This window comes from Triturus cristatus, chromosome 4_1 (genome assembly GCF_964204655.1).
Source record: "Triturus cristatus chromosome 4_1, aTriCri1.1, whole genome shotgun sequence".
Taxonomy (NCBI): domain Eukaryota; kingdom Metazoa; phylum Chordata; class Amphibia; order Caudata; family Salamandridae; genus Triturus; species Triturus cristatus.
Window position 1 is genome coordinate 24,404,352 of NC_140585.1, and position 21,661 is coordinate 24,426,012.

Here is a 21,661-nt window from a genome sequence, read left to right on the forward strand (position 1 = left end):
GAGTCCGGTCCGGTTCAAGTTCAAGTTACTGAGGCCTTCCGTTTCCGAAGCTACCCGGTGAGTACCATTGCTGGGGAGGCATTTCTGACGTGCACATAGGTTGTGCCGGTCAAGACGGGTTTGGGTACACAAATCCGGTCTGCACTGTTTTAGCAGTGTATCTGTACTGTTTAGCAGTATATCAAGTATTCCGAAGTATTCCGAAGTGTCTAGTTATTGTCTAGTTATTGTCGAGAATTAAGCTTGGTGATTAGTTATGCAGACGATCATCATTGTTGTTTCAGTTAATGGTTTAATGTTAAATGTTTAAAGTGTTTAAGTATGTTCTGAATATCGTGGTATGAATGACTGTTCATTATCGTGTTTATTGTATTAAGTCTGTTCAAAATCAAGAATCAGGTCAAAATCAAGTATAAGGTCAGTTCTCAATATGCCGCTCTTTTCGAAATTAAGACAGATCACTACCAGAAAAGGGGTTCTCGAAGAAGCAGTCCCTATTCCTCCTAGGGACACTCCAGGGCACTTTATGTATCACAAACATGGCTTAGACGCCATATTATTTCTTGATTTATGGGTAGACTATACCAAGGGATTACCAGAAAGTCAGAGGTGGCCCACAGCGGGGACCTGGGATGCAGAGTGCATCATGAAAGTCGAGGAAGAGTTATGGAAAAGAAAAGTCAGACAGTCACAGAAAGACGCCGTTGAATTATGGCGTAAAGAATCACATAGACGAACAGAAAAAGCACGTAGACAGGAGGAGAAGAGTAAAGAGAATTCCAATAAAGTTCGAGAGAATCTATTAATTGAGGAAGGTATCCGAGTAAAATCAGAACAAGTAGACAGACAAAGAAATGCCCTTATGAATGGTATGTATCCCCTCCTGGCCGAAGGATTACCTAAGGCTACTCCAGAGACACCAAAAGACTTGCCAACCCCATTGTTCCCAATAAAGGTACATCCTAAGGGGCATCCTAGAACCGCAGAAGATGTTTTTCTTTCCTCATATTTAGATGACGCAGCTCCCGAGTATGCTAATTCCGCCCCACATAGACCGCATACCAGGGAGGTTCAACGCCAAGATCCAGTACCCGTATCCCTGCAGCAACAAATCGAGTCACAAGTTCCGGCAAGCACATCTGTTTCTGTATCCGCTCCTACAGCTACTTCTATGGCTGTGTCCACACCTGCAGTTGCTGTGTCACGTTCGACGAATCCTTTTACACCCGACGCCCCAGATGGGGCCGCGGGAGGAGCTGCCAATGTCTTTTCTACACCACCCAGAATAAATAAACTTACTTTTCAAGAGTCAGCGCATTCACGTACACCCAAACTCCTTAGTGCTCGTGCGCTTAAGGAACTTCTTATAGATTGTAGATATGACCCGGTGCCTGGAAAGGAGGACGAAATGACCCTAGCATCATTGCGTATCAGACGAGCCGCAGTGTATTTAGCGAAGTTACCAGGAATGACTGCGCATCTAGATAATATATATCATTTTGTCCAAACGGGGCGAGATCCAGAATGTATTTACAGAGCTATGGAATACCAGAAAGTAGAGATACAGGGGGAACTGTTACGTTTCCTCATAAACTGTGTGATCAGAAATCAAGACCGACCGGGGGTAGACCCGGAAGCAATGAAAATTCTTACAAGATGGAGCCAGAATATATCGGAAGGGAGACATGATAAACAAAACTGTATAATAGCCATGTGCCGAAAGATCCGTAAAGAAATAGAACGCCTACACGAAGAGCGATTAGAGGTAGACGAGTTCGAACAAAACGAGGAAGAAGGGTCCGGACTGCCCACAGGACAGTCAGACACCATAGCCTATGTAGGTAGAGGAAGATCTTGTAATAGGAATCAGACTAGATGTCATACTGACCCAATACGTCCGATATGTCCAGATAATAACAGGAATTTTCAAATACCTATAATTAACATAAGGTCTAACGAGCATTCGTTCCAAACCGCCGACAAACTACTCCGAGAACGAAGGGGTTATCATTTCCTCGATTCTATGGATGAACAAGATTTAGCCAGGGCAGCTGTCCATTGGGTGGACAGTCCCGGAAAATATAGTGATGATACAGTAGTACGCACATTTTTGAATCTTACCCCAGATGAACAAAGGTTAGCTGGGATTTATATGATTCAACAACTCATTATACTATATCGGAGTCAGCATTCGGACCCTGGTCCCTTGCCTGACATACTGACTGAATTACTTATGAATAAATGGAGAGGTCCAGGTACTGAATTAATTAAAGAAATTCTAGAATCAAGAAAGCAGTATATTCTTTTTGTATGTTCAGAACATGTTCCATTGTCCGTCAAGGAAAGAACTACGTATCACATAGATAGACAGAATCCCTTACGAGAAGTGCACCCAATAAAGGGTGAGGACAATCAGTTTAAACGCGTATTTGTATATACGCCCATATCGAAAATAGAATTGTTAGAAATGAAGAAAGTGGTACCCAGTCATGACAAAGACCCAGCGGGTTTTCACCGAGAAATTAAAGACATGTTACTCATGGGAGAGTATACCTACCCCGACATTATGACAATATTAAAGGTGTTGATGCCTGCTGGCATTTATGAGAAACTCAAGGAAAAAGAGTGGGAGATAGGTGATCAAAAGATAGAATGGTCAGCATTAGAAGCAGAGGAAAGGGCCCGAGGTCCAGGTTCGGGGCTTGGGGACAAAACTAAAGCACTACCAGGTCTACTAGTACAGGTACTGCCACGTTTATTAACTACGAAAAAGGAAGATTGGGGTACAATTTCAGCCTGTAAGCAGAAGCAAGATGAAGACACTAGTGATTACTATGCCCGATTTGAAAAATGTTTTGGTATAAATAGTGGCATAAAAGCAAGTAGCGAATCATACCCACATCTGTTTGTAACAAAATTAGTAGAAAATGCTCTGCCCCCAGTAAAGAATAGAGTATTAAAATTCGAGAGTACCTGGCAAGGTAACACTCCAACACAAATGTTACAAATGTTACAGTACCACCACAATAGAATTAAAGAGGAACAAGAACATGAACACAGACGCATGAAAGACACGAAAATGAAAATGCTAGTTTCCCAGACAGTTCCAGCTGAAGGACATAAAAAGGGTATGACACATTCCGATTCAGCAGGACCTGTAAAGGGGACATGCAATTATTGTAAAAAGCCAGGCCATTACGTACACGATTGTCCAGTTTTAAAACATAATATCGCCATAGGTAAAACACAAGAAAGATCACGGCCACTAAGACAAGATCAGAATGAACAAGGAGCTATGCAGCATGCCCAGGCCATGCCAGCCGCACAACAGCCAATACAGTTTGTGCCAGCTGCACCACCGTTGCCTGCTGCTGCCACACAGACAACAACACGACAAATGTATCAGACCGCACAGTATGAATATCCCGAGTATCAGCGTTACGCATGAACAAGCCTAGAGAGGGAAGTTGACTTACCCCTTATCGAGATTCCTGTAGATCAAGAAGGACCTTATGTACATAGTAAATTATTAGGTCAAGATAGAAAATTTTTACTCGATACAGGGGCAAGTCGAACAACTATAAAACGTAGTGAAGTTCCAGGGGCACCCCTCTCAGGCTCACAGAATATTTCCCTTGGTTTTTCAGGAAAACCTATTGTTAATGAAGTGTCACAACCTCTGCCACTTACGATAGGACCTTTGACCCGAACTACAGATTTATTGCTTACTAAATCATGTCCAGAAAATCTATTAGGAATAAAAACGTTAAAAGCTCTAGGAGCTATAATATGTTGTTCTCCGGAAGGAGTAAGATTGTTTTTACGTGATTTTAAAGGTCACTATGTAACTAGAGACATGGATCCCCGACTGCAGGCCTTACCTACACGTCTATGGGCACAAGGCCCTACTGATGTTGGTTGCATGAATATTACACCATATCGAGTCACACTAAAGGCAGGAGTGGTGCTACCACGAATGCGACAATACAAGTTACCACCAGATGCTGTAGTGGCTTTACTACAAATCATTGACGAACTCATTGCCCAAGGAGTAGTTGTGGAAACAGACTCCAATATATGTAATTCACCGATAATACCGATTCTTAAACGAACAGATCCTACAGCGCCGCCAGTATATCGATTGGTTATTGATCTGCGCGAGTTAAACAAATGCATTGTGCCACAATTCCCTGTGGTCCCAGATATCTCGTCATTATTGACAGCTATTGATTCCGAAGCAACATTCTTTACTGTAATTGATCTCAAAAACGCCTTTTTCAGCGTCCCAATAGATCCGGAAAGCCAATATTTGTTCGGATTTAGTTTAAATGGACGTAGCTTTAAATTCACACGCGCACCTCAAGGATTTACAGAAAGCCCCAGCATCTATAGCCAAGCACTGAAACGAGAACTCGACAGTATCCACATGCCAGTTAACACTGCCTTGCTTCAATATGTCGATGATCTGTTGATCACCGCAAGAAGCGAACCTGAATGTGAGAAAGCATCACTGACAGTTTTACAATTTCTAGCCGAAAAAGGGCACAAGGTGTCCCCTTCTAAGCTGCAATTCTGTGTCCAGCAAGTTGTTTATCTTGGACACTCGCTGGACAAGGAGGGAAGGCAGCTTACACCCGACCGCATTCAGTTAATAACTAACATGCCAATACCCAAGACACAAAAGGAGGTGCGGGCTTTCATAGGCCTCACTTCATACTGTAGACAGTGGATCCCGCAGTATGCATTTCTAGCAAAACCACTCATTCAATTGACAACACAGGAGGCAGCCACATCGACTGTTCTCCCTTGGACTCAGGAACACACACAAGCTTTTGAAAGCCTAAAGAAAGCTTTATGTCAAGCACCCGTTTTAGCAACGCCATGTTACAAAAAACAGTTTACACTCTTTGTTACAGAACGCGAAGGTACTGCTTTGTCAGTACTCACACAGGATCAAGCAGGAGCACACAAACCATGTGCCTATTTCTCTAGTACATTAGATCCCGTAGCTCAGGCTTTGCCTGCGTGCCTGAAATCAGTAGCAGCGACAGCTTTAGCAATCAGACAAAGCGATGCCATAGTGTTAGGACATCCATTGACAGTTCAAGTACCCCACGCAGTAGAGGTTCTTGTAAATAGAACGCAAACACAACACTTGACTATAGCGCGACTTACAGGATATGAACTTACATTGTTTCAGCCACATATAGAAATAAGACGCTGTAACACATTGAATCCTGCCACACTTTTGCCAGTAACCGGAACAGACCCACTAGCCCATGACTGTATTGAAGTTATTACTGTAACGACAAAACCCAGACAAGACTTGACCGATGTTCCATTGTCAGATCCAGACTTGACATTTTATGTTGATGGTTCATGCATGAGAACAAGTACAGGAGAGTTAGTAGCCGCTTATGCAGTCACAACAGATACTGAAGTCATTGAAACTAATCGTATAAATACTTTGTCAGCTCAAGCCGCAGAGCTCATCGCTCTGACACAAGCCTGTATTCAAGCCACGAATAAAAAAGTCAACATATACACTGATTCACGTTATGCATTCGGAGTTGTACATGACTTCGGCGTGCTGTGGCGAGAGAGAGGTTATTTAACTTCCCACGGTGCCCACATTCAGCACGGACCCCTCATTCACGCATTATTAGATGCAATACATCTACCCACTGAAATATCAATTATGAAATGTAAGGCCCATACGAAGGTTACTGATATCATTTCCCAAGGCAATGATCTAGCCGACAGAACAGCTAAACTGACTGCTCAAACTCAGACCCCCGACATGACAAAGACAATAGTCCCGACACCGACACATTGTATGACCGTTAAAGATCCTACTCTTGACGTAATTGACATACAGACACATGCTACACCAGACGAAATAAAGAAATGGACCGAGTTAGGAGGGATCCAAACGGACCAAGGATGGATGATGAAGGAAAGGTCTGTATGGTTCCTTCCTGATTCAATGGTCCAAGTCGTAATTAACACTATACATAGTCCGGCACATCTAGGAGAAAAAGCTATGCTAGACAGCATTCAACACATTTGGTTCAATAAACATTTACGAGCAGCAGCAAAACAAAAGGTCCGTACCTGTATGATCTGTTGCCAGTTCAACCCAAGAAAAAGTGTTCCCGTAGAACAGGGTGGATTTCATCCTCCTGATCACCCTTTTGAAGTCCTACAGATGGATTATATCCAGATGGAACGATGTCGAGGATTCAAATATGTTCTCGTAGTTGTCTGCGCTCTGTCCCGTTGGACAGAGGCGTACCCGGTTTCAGATTACACTGCCCCGACTACTGCCAAACAGTTGGTTCGAGAATTCTTCCCACGATACGGTTTACCACGTGTTGTCTACTCAGATAACGGCCAGCCGTTCTCATCCGAATTAATGAAACACGTTTCACTTCTGCTAGGATATCAGTGGAAATTCCACTGTGTCCGACATCCCGAGGCAGCAGGTCTCGTAGAAAGACATAATCAGACACTGAAAATCAGACTGTCCAAAATATGCAGAGAGAAAGGGGTCGACTGGATAGTAGCATTACCAGTTGCACTTTTTTACATGAGAATGGTAGCACACTCTAGAACAGGGCTATCCCCGTATGAGGTGATCTTCGGTAGACCACCGAATATGTGGGGGACGCCTATACCACGCAAAATAACTGATATTGACTGTAATATGCTGACAGATTACTTGGCTTCCTTGATGTCTGCACTACAATCTTCTCGTTCACAGGTAGCTGCAGCCTTTCCCGACAACACTGAGGTGAAACCCCATGACGTTGTTCCGGGTAATCTTGTCTTTGTGAGGAATTTCGACCGAAAGACTCAGCTGGAGCCCAGGTGGAAAGCACCCAAGTTGGTCCTGTTGACCACAAGAACAGCCGTGAAGATCGAGGGTCGCAAGGGCTGGATTCATTCAAGCCACATCAAGAAATTTCATGGACTATCTTCGGATATAGACACTGTGCCCTGCACTCCCTCACAGACTGATACAAAACTCCCTTTTGTTGAACCTAACAAATCTGAAAATTATAAACTAAAGCTTAGGCCCAACCAGTCGAGCAATTTGATTGTTTAAGTCCTCTCCAAGGTGAAGCGGTTGAATTGTCTCTGACATGTATCCCTTGGACCTGAGTAGAGAAAATACCCGAAAAATGTTGAAACGACAGGCGTATTGTAAATCACTGCGTAGCCACTGCATAGTGACATTATTAATTTTGTTTTTATTGAGTCTTTTAATAATTATTACAAGTATGTTGTTGCACATATATTACCCTATTTCTAGACATGTTTATAATGTTACTGCTGAACATTCTTTTAGTGACTTACCTCCGCATGAATTGTCTTATAGACTTGCGCTGCGCAATAACACTTTCATTAGTATGTTACATCATTCCCATCAGACTAGTAATGCCACCAATTGTTGGGTGTGTGGCCGACTCCCTCCCTATCAGAATTATGAAGGAGTCCTGCCTTTCTTTCCACATTCATTCACACATAATGGCTCCTGTGGAGCATGGTTTAGTTTAATTAATTCCATAGACTCAGACACAGCAGTTTACCGAGACCATTGGATATGGGGAAACCTGAACCTAGTTTTACTCAAAGTCTGCTACCCTGACAAGGAGGGTCGCCCCAAAAGAACAGGAACTGATCTAGAAAATGAAGTGTATGGATTAGGTAATTTTACACCTAATCTCATGATTCTAAATGTCGTATCCGAAGTTGAGCTAGTCTTACCCACCATGTCAGTATTCCCAGCAAAAGGTGAATTGTGTGTAAGAAAGGTTGGTTCCATACATATGGGCCATAGTAAATGCACTACTATAGTAGAATTCAGTGATCAAGGAAAATCTTCATTCAGAGCTTCTCGCCACTCCTACTTTATATGTGGTCAGACTGCATATATGCGTCTACCCCTAGATTGGGATGGTACCTGCTACATTGCATTCCTTTTGCCACCTGTTTTCCTAGCTCCTCCTGATTATTACAGAAATATTCATTTAGTACACAACAGAGAACGGAGAGATCTCCCCATTATCGATTACACTGAGACGGCATGGGACAAGTATGTAGATTTTAATAAAGGCATCTTTCCCTATATAGGTACTGTTACTAATAGTAAGCTGATACGTAGATTAACCAGAACCCTTGAAGCAGTAGTGAATGAGACTATTTCCGCCTTAGGCAATTTAACGGAAGAGCAGTCTGCTATGCGGATTGTTGTGCTTCAAAATCGTCTTGTCCTTGACGTCATCCTGGCTGATAGGGGCGGAGCTTGTAGGGTCATCGGATCAAGCTGTTGCGTATTCATACCAGAAAATTCGCCATCTGTATATAAAGCCATCACTCGCCTTCATAAGATTGTAAGCCAGATACACCAGAACCCAGGCACTTGGACTTGGTCCAGTTGGTTTTGGAATGCGGTATCAGCCTGGGGATGGAGAGTTCTATCCTTCCTAGGTATTGGCCTTCTCATACTATTCAGTTGCTGTCTATGTCTACAATGTGGACCAGCGATTTGTGGTCTGTGTGCCACATCGTGTATCCCACATCAAGATTTTCATTCAAGATCCCGGAAGAAGAAAGAAGAACAAATGATGCTATATGAACAGATCAATGGATTGATGAAGATTGATATCTCTTGAAGGGCAAGTAGGGGACAAGGAGGGAATGTGGAAATATGGATTTTCCTGGTCAGTTATGTCCCCTATCTTGGACCCCAATGGTTCCATGTGTATATCACAAGTACATATATGTCCCCCCCAGTTCCAGTTATGAAGACGCAAATACATGTATGCCCACCGTCAACATGTCCTCTGCCAGATCCGCCATGAATAGGCCGGATATTCCATTCTTAAATATGAAAGGCCACCGGCTTTATATGGTTCACTTATGCCATTTTTCAGTCCAGGCAAGTAGGCCCTGATTCTGTCATCAAACTCTTCTTGCCTTCTGCCTCTAAAAACTCCAGCCCGAGCCTGCATCTGTGACCATGAACTTTGTCTCATTCTCTGCGCGGCTCACGAAGCCTGACATCAGCCTATTCTCTGCCAAGAACTGTATTTCACCTTCGAATTATCTGCTTCCCCCTCAGCCGATGCATTCCTGCCTAGTAGTTTAAGTAAACATTCCTCCAGTTACCAAGCAAAAAGGCCCATCTTCTCTGTCCTCATGCAAGTAATTCATAGCCCTGTTACCATGGAATATTCCTACCCCCTCGCATTCAGTGTAGACACTTAGACGCTTGTACACGCACAGTCAGTATAGAATAGATTCTGTCCGAGAGTCCTTCTTTTATGGATAACATAGTTCTTTAAACATAGGATGTTAGATATGATTTGGGATTAGGTTGACTTGACCTCCCAGACTTCTTGTCTCCACATATAGAGCTAAATGTCAAGTCCCCGTCACCCCCTAGTTACACGTCAATTACACGTCATACTGCTGCGCGCGCATCCATGCCAAGTATTATCTTATAGATCCACCTATACATGACATCACAACCAATCATGTTCCTTTTTACTCATTATTACACCCATTTTCGGTTACGCAAACCAAACGTCAATGTCCTTATCAATTGTTACGCCTACTATATTCACTTCATTATAATGTATGGACTATAAAAGTCACTTCTTGTCAATAAAGTATGTACTTCACTTCCTGAACCCCCGTGGTGATGGAACTTGAAGCATCCGATTATAATCGACCACCGGAATAAAGTCCATTCCGAAACTCTAATATCACGGATTCTGCCTCTCATTTTACTGAGCTATTTTATAATGTTTCTGTATCAAATTCAGTCCCGGTAAAGGAGAAATATTTACCACAATTGTATAAAAGTAATTGATTGTCAATAATGTATGTACTTCACTTCCTGAACCTTCGTGGTGATGGAACTTGGAGCAACCGATTATAATCGACCATTGGAATAAAGCCCATTCCGAACCTCTAATACCACGGATTCTGCCTCTTATTTACTGAGCTATTTTATTATGTTTCTGTATCAAATTAAGTCCCGGTAATTAAATTATTTACCACATCCGGCCTAGACGTTGCCTTCACTCCACCTTCCACTGACACGAGTGATCCTACTTCTGGCCTAGACGTAGCTTTCATCCCCCCTCCCACTGACACAACCAATCCTACTTCTGGCCTAAACTTATCCTTCGCTCCACCTCCCACCAACACAACCAATTCTACTTCTGGCATAGATGTAGCCTGTGCTCCACCGCCCACCGACACAACTGATCCTATTCCCGGCCTAAACGTAGCCTTTGCGCCACCGCCCACTGACACACCCAATCCTGTTTCCCGCCTAGACGTAGCCTTTGCGCCACCGCCCACTGACACACCCAATCCTGTTTCCCGCCTAGACCTAGCCTTTGCTCCACCACTCACCTACACAACTGATCCTACTTCTGACCTAGACGTAGCCTTCGCTCCACCGCCCACCTACACAACCGATCCTGCTCCTGGCCTAGACATAGCCTTTGCTCCACCGCCCACCCACACAACCGATCCTACTTATGGACTAGACGTAGCCTTCGCTCCACCGCTCACGTACACAACTGATCCTACTTCTGGCCTAGACGTAGCCTTCGCTCCACTGCACACGTACACAACTGATATTACTTCTGGCCTAGACGTAGCCTTTGCTCCACTGCCCACCAACACAACCAATCCTGTTCCCAGCCTAGACGTAGCCTTTGCTCCACTGCCCACCGACACAACCGATCCTGTTCCCGGCCTAGATGTAGCCTTTACTCCACCGCCCACCTACACAACCGATCCTACTTCTGGCCTAGACGTAGCCTTGGCTCCACCGCTCACCTACACAACTGATTCTACTTCTAGCCTAGCCTTAGCCTTCGCTCCACCTACCACCATCACAAACATTGCTACCACTGGCCTAGACGTGGCCTTCACTCCACCTCCCACAGACACGAGTGATCCTACTTCTGGCCTAGACGTAGCCTTCGGTCCACCACCCACCTACACAACCGATCCTACTTCTGGCCTGGACGTAGCCTTTGCTCCACCGCCCACCTACACAACTGATCCTACTTATGGCCTAGACGTAGGCTTCACTCCACCGCCCACCTACAAACTGATTCTACTTCTGGCCTAGACGTACCCTTCACTCCACCTTCCACCAACACAACCAATCCTACTTCTGGCCTAGACGTAGCCTTCGCTCCACCGCCCACCGACACAACCGATCCTACTTCTGGCTTAGACTTGGCCTTCACTCCACCTCCCACCAACACAAGTGAGCCTACTTCTGGCCTAGACGTAGCCTTCGCTCCACCTTCCACCGACATGAGTGATCCTACTTCTAGCCTAGACGTAACCTTCGCTCCACCTTCCACCGACACGAGTGATCCTACTTCTGGCCTAGACGTAGCCTTCGCTCCACCTCCCACCGACACAACCGATCCTACCTCCGGCCTAGACGTTGCCTTCACTCCACCTTCCACTGACACGAGTGATCCTACTTCTGGCCTAGACGTAGCTTTCATCCCCCCTCCCACTGACACAACCAATCCTACTTCTGGCCTAAACTTACCCTTCGCTCCACCTCCCACCGACACAACCAATTCTACTTCTGGCATAGATGTAGCCTGTGCTCCACCGCCCACCGACACAACTGATCCTATTCCCGGCCTAGACGTAGCCTTTGCGCCACCGCCCACTGACACACCCAATCCTGTTTCCCGCCTAGACGTAGCCTTTGCGCCACCGCCCACTGACACACCCAATCCTGTTTCCCGCCTAGACGTAGCCTTTGCTCCACCACTCACCTACACAACTGATCCTACTTCTGACCTAGACGTAGCCTTCGCTCCACCGCCCACCTACACAACCGATCCTGCTCCTGGCCTAGACATAGCCTTTGCTCCACCGCCCACCCACACAACCGATCCTACTTATGGACTAGACGTAGCCTTCGCTCCACCGCTCACGTACACAACTGATCCTACTTCTGGCCTAGACGTAGCCTTCGTTCCACTGCACACGTACACAACTGATATTACTTCTGGCCTAGACGTAGCCTTTGCTCCACTGCCCACCAACACAACCAATCCTGTTCCCAGCCTAGACGTAGCCTTTGCTCCACTGCCCACCGACACAACCGATCCTGTTCCCGGCCTAGATGTAGCCTTTACTCCACCGCCCACCTACACAACCGATCCTACTTCTGGCCTAGACGTAGCCTTGGCTCCACCGCTCACCTACACAACTGATCCTACTTCTAGCCTAGCCTTAGCCTTCGCTCCAACTACCACCAACACAACCCATCCTGTTCGTGGCCTAAACATAGCTTTTGCTCCACCGCCCACCTACACAACCGATCCTGCTTCTGGCCTAAACATAGCCTTTGCTCCACCGGCCACCTACACAACCGATTCTACTTCTGGCCTAGACATAGCCTTCGCTCCACCGCCCACCTACACAACTGATCCTACTTCTGGCCTAAACATAGCCTTTGCTCCACTGCCCACCGACACAACCGATCCTACTTCTGGTCTAGACGTAGCTTTCGCTCCACCTCCCACCGAGACAACAGATCCTACTTCTGACCTAGATGTAGCCTTTGCTCCACCACCCACCTACACAACTGATCCTACTTCTGGCCTAGCCATAGCCTTCGCTCCACCGCCCACCGACACAATCGATCCTATTCCCGGCCTAGACGTAGCCTTTGCTCCACCGCCCACTGACACAACCAATCCTGTTCCCCACCTAGACGTAGCCTTTGCTCCACCACTCACCTACACAACGTATCCTACTTCTGGCCTAGACGTAGCCTTCTCTCCACGGCCCACCTATACAACCGATCCTGCTCCTGGCCTATACATAGCCTTTGCTCCACCGCCCACCTACATAACTGATCCTACTTCTGGCCTAGACGTAGCCTTTGCTCCACCGCCCACCTACACAACCGATCCTACTTATGGCCTAAACGTAGCCTTAGCTCCACCGCTCATGTACACAACTGATCCTACTTCTGGCCTACATGTAGCCTTCGCTCCACCACACACGTACACAACTGATCTTACTTCTGGCCTAGACGTTGCCTTTGCTCCACTGCCCACCGACACAACCCACCCTACCCCTGGCCTAGACGTTGCCTTTGCTCCACTGCCCACCGACACAACTGATCCTGTTCCCGGCCTAGATGTTGCCTTTGCTCCACTGCCCACCGACACAACCGATCCTGTTCCCGGCCTAGACGTAGCCTTTGCTCCACCGCCCACCGACACAACCGATCCTGTTCCATGCCTAGATGTAGGCTTTGCTCCACCACCCACCTACACAACCGATCCTACTTCTGGCCTAGACGTAGCCTTGGCTCCACCGCTCACCTACACAACTGATCCTACTTCTGGCCTAGACATAGCCTCCACTCCACCTTCCACCGACACAACCAATCCTACTTCTGGTCTAGACGTAGCCTTCACTCCACCTTCCACCAACACGAGTGATCCTACTTCTGGCCTAGACATAAACTTTGCTCCACAGCTCACCAACACAACCGATCCTGCTCCTGGCCTAGACGTAGTCTTCGCTCCACCTCCCACTGATACCACCGATCCTACTTCTGGCCTAGACGTGGCCTTCACTCCACCTCTCACTGACATGAGTGATCCTACTTCTGGCCTAGCCTTAGCTTTCGCCCCACCTCCCACCAACAAAACTGATCCTACTTCTGGCCTAGATGTAGACGTGGCTCCACCACCCACCTACACAACCGATCCTGCTCCTGGCCTAGACATAGCCTTTGCTCCACCGCCCACCTACCCAACTGATCCTACTTCTGGCCTAGACGTAGCCTTTGCTCCACCGCCCATCTACACAACTGATCCTACTTATGGCCTAGACGTAGCCTTCGTTCCATCGCTCATGTACACAACTGATCCCACTTCTGGCCTAGACGTAGCCTTTGCTCCACCGTTCACGTACACAACTGATCCTACTTCTGGCCTAGATGTAGCCTTCGCTCCACCTTCCATCGACACGAGTGATCCTACTTCTGGCCTAGACGTAGCCTTTGCTCATGGATGCCTTGCCCAGTTAGATCATCAATAACTGTCCAAGGACAGAAGTGGTCCTCACCTAGGATATCCACAGCCATCTTGTTTTCTGCCCTGTCCTAATCTAGATATGAAATATTCCAGACTATCTCTTTCCTCCCAACACTTGGAGCACACTTCCTTCTTGCCACCATGAACCTACTCCAAGCTGATCCTGGGGTCCCACAAACCTGAGATCCGACTGGTGGTAAATGAGAAGATTTAACCCCTTCTAACTTGCCCTCGACCACCATAGGGGTACATTCACCAACATTTACCTTGGTTCACTGGTACAATGCTGTTGTGTGCTGCACTCCTAGCCCTTTTTAATGCAGAGTAAGTAGACGCTACATCTGGCATAGTAGCGGCTGTGCAAAACGTTAGGAAATCTATTGCTAAGTCTTTCAAACATTAATATTAACCGACCCAGGGCTCTCATGCCTAGTCCAAGATCCAGCCTCAGGTGTTCACCGAGGAATGTATGCGTTGCTGCTCCCTAGGTGTCATTCCATTCCGAGGGATATCAGCTCATTGTACTACACCGTGAGGTGGGCTGGGGCAGGATCAGATACATCGCTGACCCAACTCATCCTGAAAGGGATATCCTCCAGCCACTCATCTGCTGACCATACATAAACCTCGACTCCTGCTGTGGCCAGAGTACCTCGCTGTACCCCGACAGGGTCATGCTCAGCTCACCATGACCATCGGGCATGTCTCCCTCCTCTTTTCTTATGGGCGACTTCACCAATGAACCTAGAAACTAGGCCCTGGCAGAATTTCAATTATGCTGGAGTAATCTGAGTAATTTTGATAATTCTATGTTACTCTTTGAAACAGAATGAACAATAATAACACAATTACTCCTCTTCACGCAGTCAACAGTAATTTTGGGGTAAAACTCCCACCCTGAGATCACATTTAGTGAGTGTAAGCAGCCGCTCTCTGTAGGAAGCTGGTTCTGTATATACTATATCAAAATGAGAAATAGCGTGCACAGAGTCCAGGTATTCACTTATGAGTGGACGGGGCTTGCTCTTGCAATGCCAAGGTGCTCCTCTAGGGGTGCCTGTGGTTGAGAAGCCTTAGGCTTATCAGGGAAGGGTGTTAGGACACTCGATGCATGCGCCAAGTCAATAAGTAAGACACACACTCAAAAACGAGATCACCAATTTAGAAAAATACATAGGTATTTCTATAAATATGTTTTAGAACTCAGAAACTCACAGATGTAAAAACACAGTTTGCAATTGCGCACAATGTTATCCTATGGGAGAATAATGGCACGCATAGAATACTTAGGATTGTCGTGCGTTCTCGATAGAGCCACTTCTGTCTTGCTGTCGTAGAGGGTCAGGGACCAGTGCTCTACCCTCAAATCCGTCCTCACTGCGCTCGGAAGTCTCTGTGCAGCAGCAAAGAGAGGCTGGGGACTAAGAGCAAAACCATGCTTGAATAAAGAAGGGGCCTCTTGGCAAAGCACGGAAAATGGGGGCTTGGGAATACGTTTCGGGTTGCCAAAAGGGGCTTGGTGCAGGAGGACTTCAGCAACAAGGACAACAACTGGATTCTGTTGATCCGGGCCAGGCAGCTCGGTTGCAGGGTCTTTTGGGGCATTGGACATCTGTGCATCCAAGCGCCTCCTTTACCTTCGGTCTGGTCAACAGATTGGTTGACAGCTGGGCAGTGGAATCAGTCTCGGAGATGACTTTGCGATGCTGATGTCCCTCGTCGGTTGGTTCTCGGTTGGGCAAGTTGGAGTCCAGACTGGACTCATAAACATGCCTTGGTCGCAGCAAGTCATCAGTATTCCGGATATTGGCACAGCTGAGCTCTTGGAGGTCGGAGGGTCTTCAGGATTGGCAGGAAGATGATCTGGGCCTCTTGGAGCCTGCTGACCTTCAACTGGGCAGTTGCTGCTTGACATCGCAGTCAGTACCTGCAGTTGCAGGGGAGTCGATCCTCGGCTCTAAGGGAGATCTTTAAGCTTCTGGTTTCATGCTGGAGTTCAGGGTTTGTGGACTCGGACAGCACAGGACAGAGGCGACTTTAGCAGAATTGTCAGGAGCAGGCAGACGGCTGGCGGAGTAGGCGTCAGGTTGGTCTTCTTCTCATCTGTTCTTCCTTTTTTTGGCTCGGCAGGATCCTGGTTCTCATCTTCTTCAGGTTCAAAACTGATCTAAACTTCTGAGCTCTGGGAGGTCCCCTAAATACTGAATTATGGGGAGTTAAGGGAATGAAGGGCATTAGCCAATGGGCTACTTGCCCCGAGGTCACTACGCCTCCTACATGACCACTTCTTGTGGGAAGTGGGCAGAACCCTGACTTAGTGTCCTAAATTGGGCCAATGCAAAGATGGCGGATTCCTTAACTTAGGGGTCACATTGGTCAAGACCTTGGGGTGTGCCTGACTGATGTAGTCACCACACCTATCTCAAATACTAATTTTCCTTCTTTTCCTCACTCCAAAGGGTGGCAAAACAGTGGGGGTGGCATCTAGCAGGACTGTGGGGAGAGCTGTGGTCGCATTACAAAGGCGGCATCCTTTGAAGCTGCCAGCCTGGGAATGTTAATTGCTAGCCGTCCTGTTTGGATAGGGTGTAAACACCTCAGCCAGAACCGACTTTGTGTCCTGACCTCTGAGGGCAAACACTCACCTCCTAGGGGGTCAGAAACGCATCTGTGGTGGTGGGCTGGGCTGGACCAGACAGACTACACATTAGAGGACAGTGGCTATTCAGGGGATACCCTCTGTGTTCAGATATCAATAAAGTCAACACTGGCATCAGTGTGTATTCATTATTATGAGATATTTACTTCCAATCATCCCATATTTCAGTGAAGCCATCCTGTAGCTGTGAAAATCGTTTTTCCAGTGTCCAGCACATGCACTTTTAAGATGGCTTCCCTGCTTACTGGTAAGATCTAAGAAGGACTTAGATATTACAGGGCACCTCTGCTCATGCAGAGAGGTACCCTTGTGTAGTATAGTGCACAATGCCATAGGGCCGTAAGGCCTGCTGTAGGGGTGACGTGGCTATACTTGTATGCAGTGTGGTTTGGCATGGCACAGAGGAGGGGGTGACCTGTTGTGTGTTAGTTTTGCTCTGCGCCATGGCACGCAGCCTGCAGTGGCTGTCTGTGTGTTGGTGCTGAGGGGTCCCTTGGGTGGCACAATAAGTGCTGCAGCCCCGGGGACCCTCTTTGCTACCCAATGCCCTAGGGACCAGAGTTACCGCTTACTAGGGACTTACAGGGGATGATGCCAAAGTTTTTCCAATTGTGGGATCAATTGTAAAGTTTTAGGGAAAGAGATCTGGTGCTGGAGACCTGATTAGCAGGGGCCCGGCAAACTTTTGGTGAAAGTTGCACCAATTACCGGAGAAAAAGTGGGAGGAGACCATGTCAGAAAGGGCCCTTTCCTCCACTCGCTATTTGTATTCTGCTGCATTTAGGGCTATTTCTTAGCACAAAAGGCACTCTCACGGTAATTTTGGAAAATAGTGCCAAGTGACAGGTGTCAGTTGGGGAAAAATCCTACCCCAAGAGCACACTTAGCAAACACGGGCAGCTGCTCGCGCTCCCTTTTCGTATTTGGCTGCATGTAGTTCTGTTTCTTGGTGGTAAATGCATCCTTGGCCAATATTGGACGCGAGGGTGCATTTTGCAATAACAAAATAACACTAAATGATCGCAGTAAGTTGGGGGAAAATCCTCTCCCAAAAGGATATTTAGCGAGCACAAGTGGTTGCTTGTATTTGTGTTCTGTTGCATTCTCACACCCATTTTGGAAGCAAGAGAGCCTTTTTGCTCTAAGAAATAATACGGAATTACTCATCTCGTGCAAATGGACAAATTTGTTGGAAATTTACTCGACACTGAATTAAGTGAGTTGCACTCACCCCTACCTGGATTCAGACCTGATAACAGCATCACGAGCTCACACGAGTGGCACCTGCGTGCTGCACAACGGACAACAACACACTTTGAACAGAACTAGGGGAGATGCACGCTCCTGACCCACAGCATTGCTGCTCCTGACGATCCTCACTAAACCTACACATAAACATTCAATCACCCTAAGCCATGCCACACCCATGAAACAGTGGTACTCAAAGTGCGCCCGCGGCGGCTTGTGGCCCTGCCTCGTTGACCGACTGCACTGGGCTGCTGCTTACTTGACAGAGCACTAACATTCAGAAAGTTGGTAAACAAACAGAAAAGTATTTATTTAGCTGCCAGGCTATTTGTAATAGAATAAGTGCAGGTGCTGCAGGACATTCTGTACGCCAAATACCAAAGCTGCGTAGTCTTGAATCCATTCCAGGCATTTTCTGCCAGAAACTCCCTGTCCCTTCATCTCACTCATTCAGATTCCTGCTTTCTCCCTTTATGTCTTTGTCTCCCTACATCTTTCTGGAGAAATAAGTTCTGGTCCCCAAAAATAAATGCTGATGGCCCCACCGGCTCAAATTAAGCACTGCATCTGAAGTAAAAGAAAAGAAGTGAAGAAGGTCTCCTGCACCATTAACTTTAAGAAAACCTTCATTTTTAAAGACATTCGGATCAAACGTGTAAAAACAATATGCTGAAGTCTCTTCAAGATACGAAAAAGTGTATTTCATTAACATCAGACGTGTATCACTTTAGTACATCAGATTAAGGTGCCGATTCCGATCCTGGAGAAATTTTCCCCGTACGAATCGTATCCGGATTTTTTTCCGTACGAATCGTACAAGTACCGTACAAACTGGCAAGTACGATTCGGATGGGAAAAAATACATACGAATCGCATTGGGAAAATTCCCCGACACGTCCTCGGGTCGGAAAATGTGTCCGACACACCCTCGGACGATTTACCCTACGAATCGGAAAGATGAAGTCCGACCGCGCAAGTACGATCCGTCCCGTCCTTCCAATTTTACAACCGTATGGGAAATACACCGTACGGACCGAACTGCAATAGCAACCTTGGAAACATTAGCCCGCATACGCGCCGAACCCCCCCCCCCAGACCCCGCGGATGTACGTGCCGAACCCCCACCCTTGTATGTACACCCGTGTATGTACGAGTCGTACCCCCACCCGTGTATGTACAGCGCGTACCCCCACCCGTGTATGTACGAGTTGAACCCCCACCCGTGTATGTACACCCGTGTATGTACGAGTCGTACCCCCACCCGTGTATGTACGGCGCGTACCCCCACCCGTGTATGTACGGCGCATACCCCCACCCGTGTATGTACGGCACGTACCCCCACCCGTGTATGTACGGCGCGTACCCCCACCCCCGTAGGTACGGTGCAGACCCCCAGCGCGTAGCGCTGGGGGTCCGCACCGTACCTACGGGGGTGGGGTTACGTGCCGTACATACACGGGTGGAGGTACGCGCCGTACATACACGGGTGGGGGTACGACTCGTACATACACGGGTTTACATACACGGGTGGGGGTTCGACTCGTACATACACGGGTGTACATACACGGGTGGGGGTTCGACTCGTACATACACGGGTGGGGGTACGCGCCGTACATACACGGGTGGGGGTATGCGCCGTACATACACGGGTGGGGGTTCGACTCGTACATACACGGGTGGGGGTACGCGCCGTACATACACGGGTGGGGGTACGACTCTTACATACACAGGTGTACACACACGGGTGGGGGTTCGACTCGTACATACATGGGTGGGGGTACGCGCCGTACATACACGGGTGTACATACATGGGTGGGGGTATGACTCGTACATACACGGGTGGGGGTACGCGCCGTACATACACGGGTATACATACACGGGTGGGGGTACGACTCGCACATACACAGGTGTACATACACGGGTGGGGGTACGCACCGTACATACACGGGTGTACATACATGGGTGGGGGTACGACTCGTACATACACGGGTGTACATACATGGGTGGGCATACGGCGCGTACATACGGGGGGCTGGGGGGGTACGGCGCGTACATACAGGGGGCTGGGGGGACGGCGCGTACATACGGGGGGCTTGGGGGGTACGGCGCGTACATACGGGGGGCTGGGGGGGGTACAGCGCGTACCGGGCCCCCAATTCCACTCGCATCGCGGCGTACTTCGCTTTTCCGGCACTTTTTGGGTGCCGTAAAAATATTGCCGTCCGGACTGCTGTCGGTTCGAATCGTACTTCCTGGTTCGTGAAACACAGCCTGAATGCGTCCCGACGTCACGTCGGCGCTTTCCCGGATCACATTTGTATGTATATTTTCGTCGGTCGGTGTTTTTTACGATTCATACGGAAATGGTGTTTCCGTGCGAATCGTACTTCCATGTTTGTAATGTTTTTTTACCGGGTACGAGTCGGACGGAGAAAACCCTCCGACCGACGGTTCGTACCCGGTTTTTCCAGGATCGGAATCGGCACCACAATCAGAGAACTGAGAAGCGTTTTTTAAAAGTGATCATTTTCAAAATGAACTTAGAAATACTCGTGCTCCTCCCACCCTGACAACAATGCCAACAGTGAACTAAGAGGCCAATGAGTTGTCATGCGGAGCCCTCTGGGTGGTCTGGATTGTTATTATACATGGATAACTCTATAGTTTCTTTAATCAAACACAAGAAAACATTTGTCCAGCCTACATCCTGAGCTCCTGTATTTCAGAGTGCTCCTCTGTGTGATAATGAAGGAAATGGAGGGAAAGTGAAGCAAAACAATTGCCTAGGATCAAAAAATGTGGACAAGTGCAAAAGGTGAGATTGAGCCGAGGTTTTTATTTCATTCCAATTCAATAATCAAGTTACCTTCTTTGCACACTTGACTCTTCCAAGGTAGCGGTAGCGAGCAGAGAATGCTTCCCCAAGGTGCAGTAAATAATGGATTACAACTCAGATGCAGCAAAGCACAGTATTGTAGAATCTACGTCTGTTCTAGAGACTAGGGGCTTAATTTAGGGGCACACCATGTACATACTTCACTTCTTCTATGCCCACCTTAAAGCCCCACTCCGACCCACCTGACATAAATGTGGCCCTCAGGCACACCACATACCATACATGTTGCCCCCTGGGAAATGTTTAAGGGAGACCCATCCTCGAAAACTCTCCTTACAGCGAATCCCCTAACTGTCCCTGAACTCTAAATCTAAAACTAATCCTAGCCCTGAACGTTAAACCTGAACCACATCTTAATACATAGCTAGCATTCAACCTAACTCTAATCTTTACAGCTGAACCACACATTAACACTTAGGCCCTTATTACGATAGGAGTGGGAAAGCCTCCAACCACAAGTCGGAGGTTTTCCGAGCCTCATTGCAGTTTCAGTTTTGACAACCGCATTATGATGAAGGTTGTAGAAAATGAAACCGGACAGTCATTCCGGCTGGATTCCGACAGGCTCAAGGAGCCCGTCGGCCAGTCGGAGGCCAGCATGTAATCGCTATGGGCGGCGTTTCCACCATAGGGATTACGATGTCAGTTTCCGATAGGCTTTCCATGACGGGCTTTCCGACATGGGAAGCCTGTCGAAAAGTGACATTGGGGGCTTCTAGCAGGGCCCCCTTCACCCTG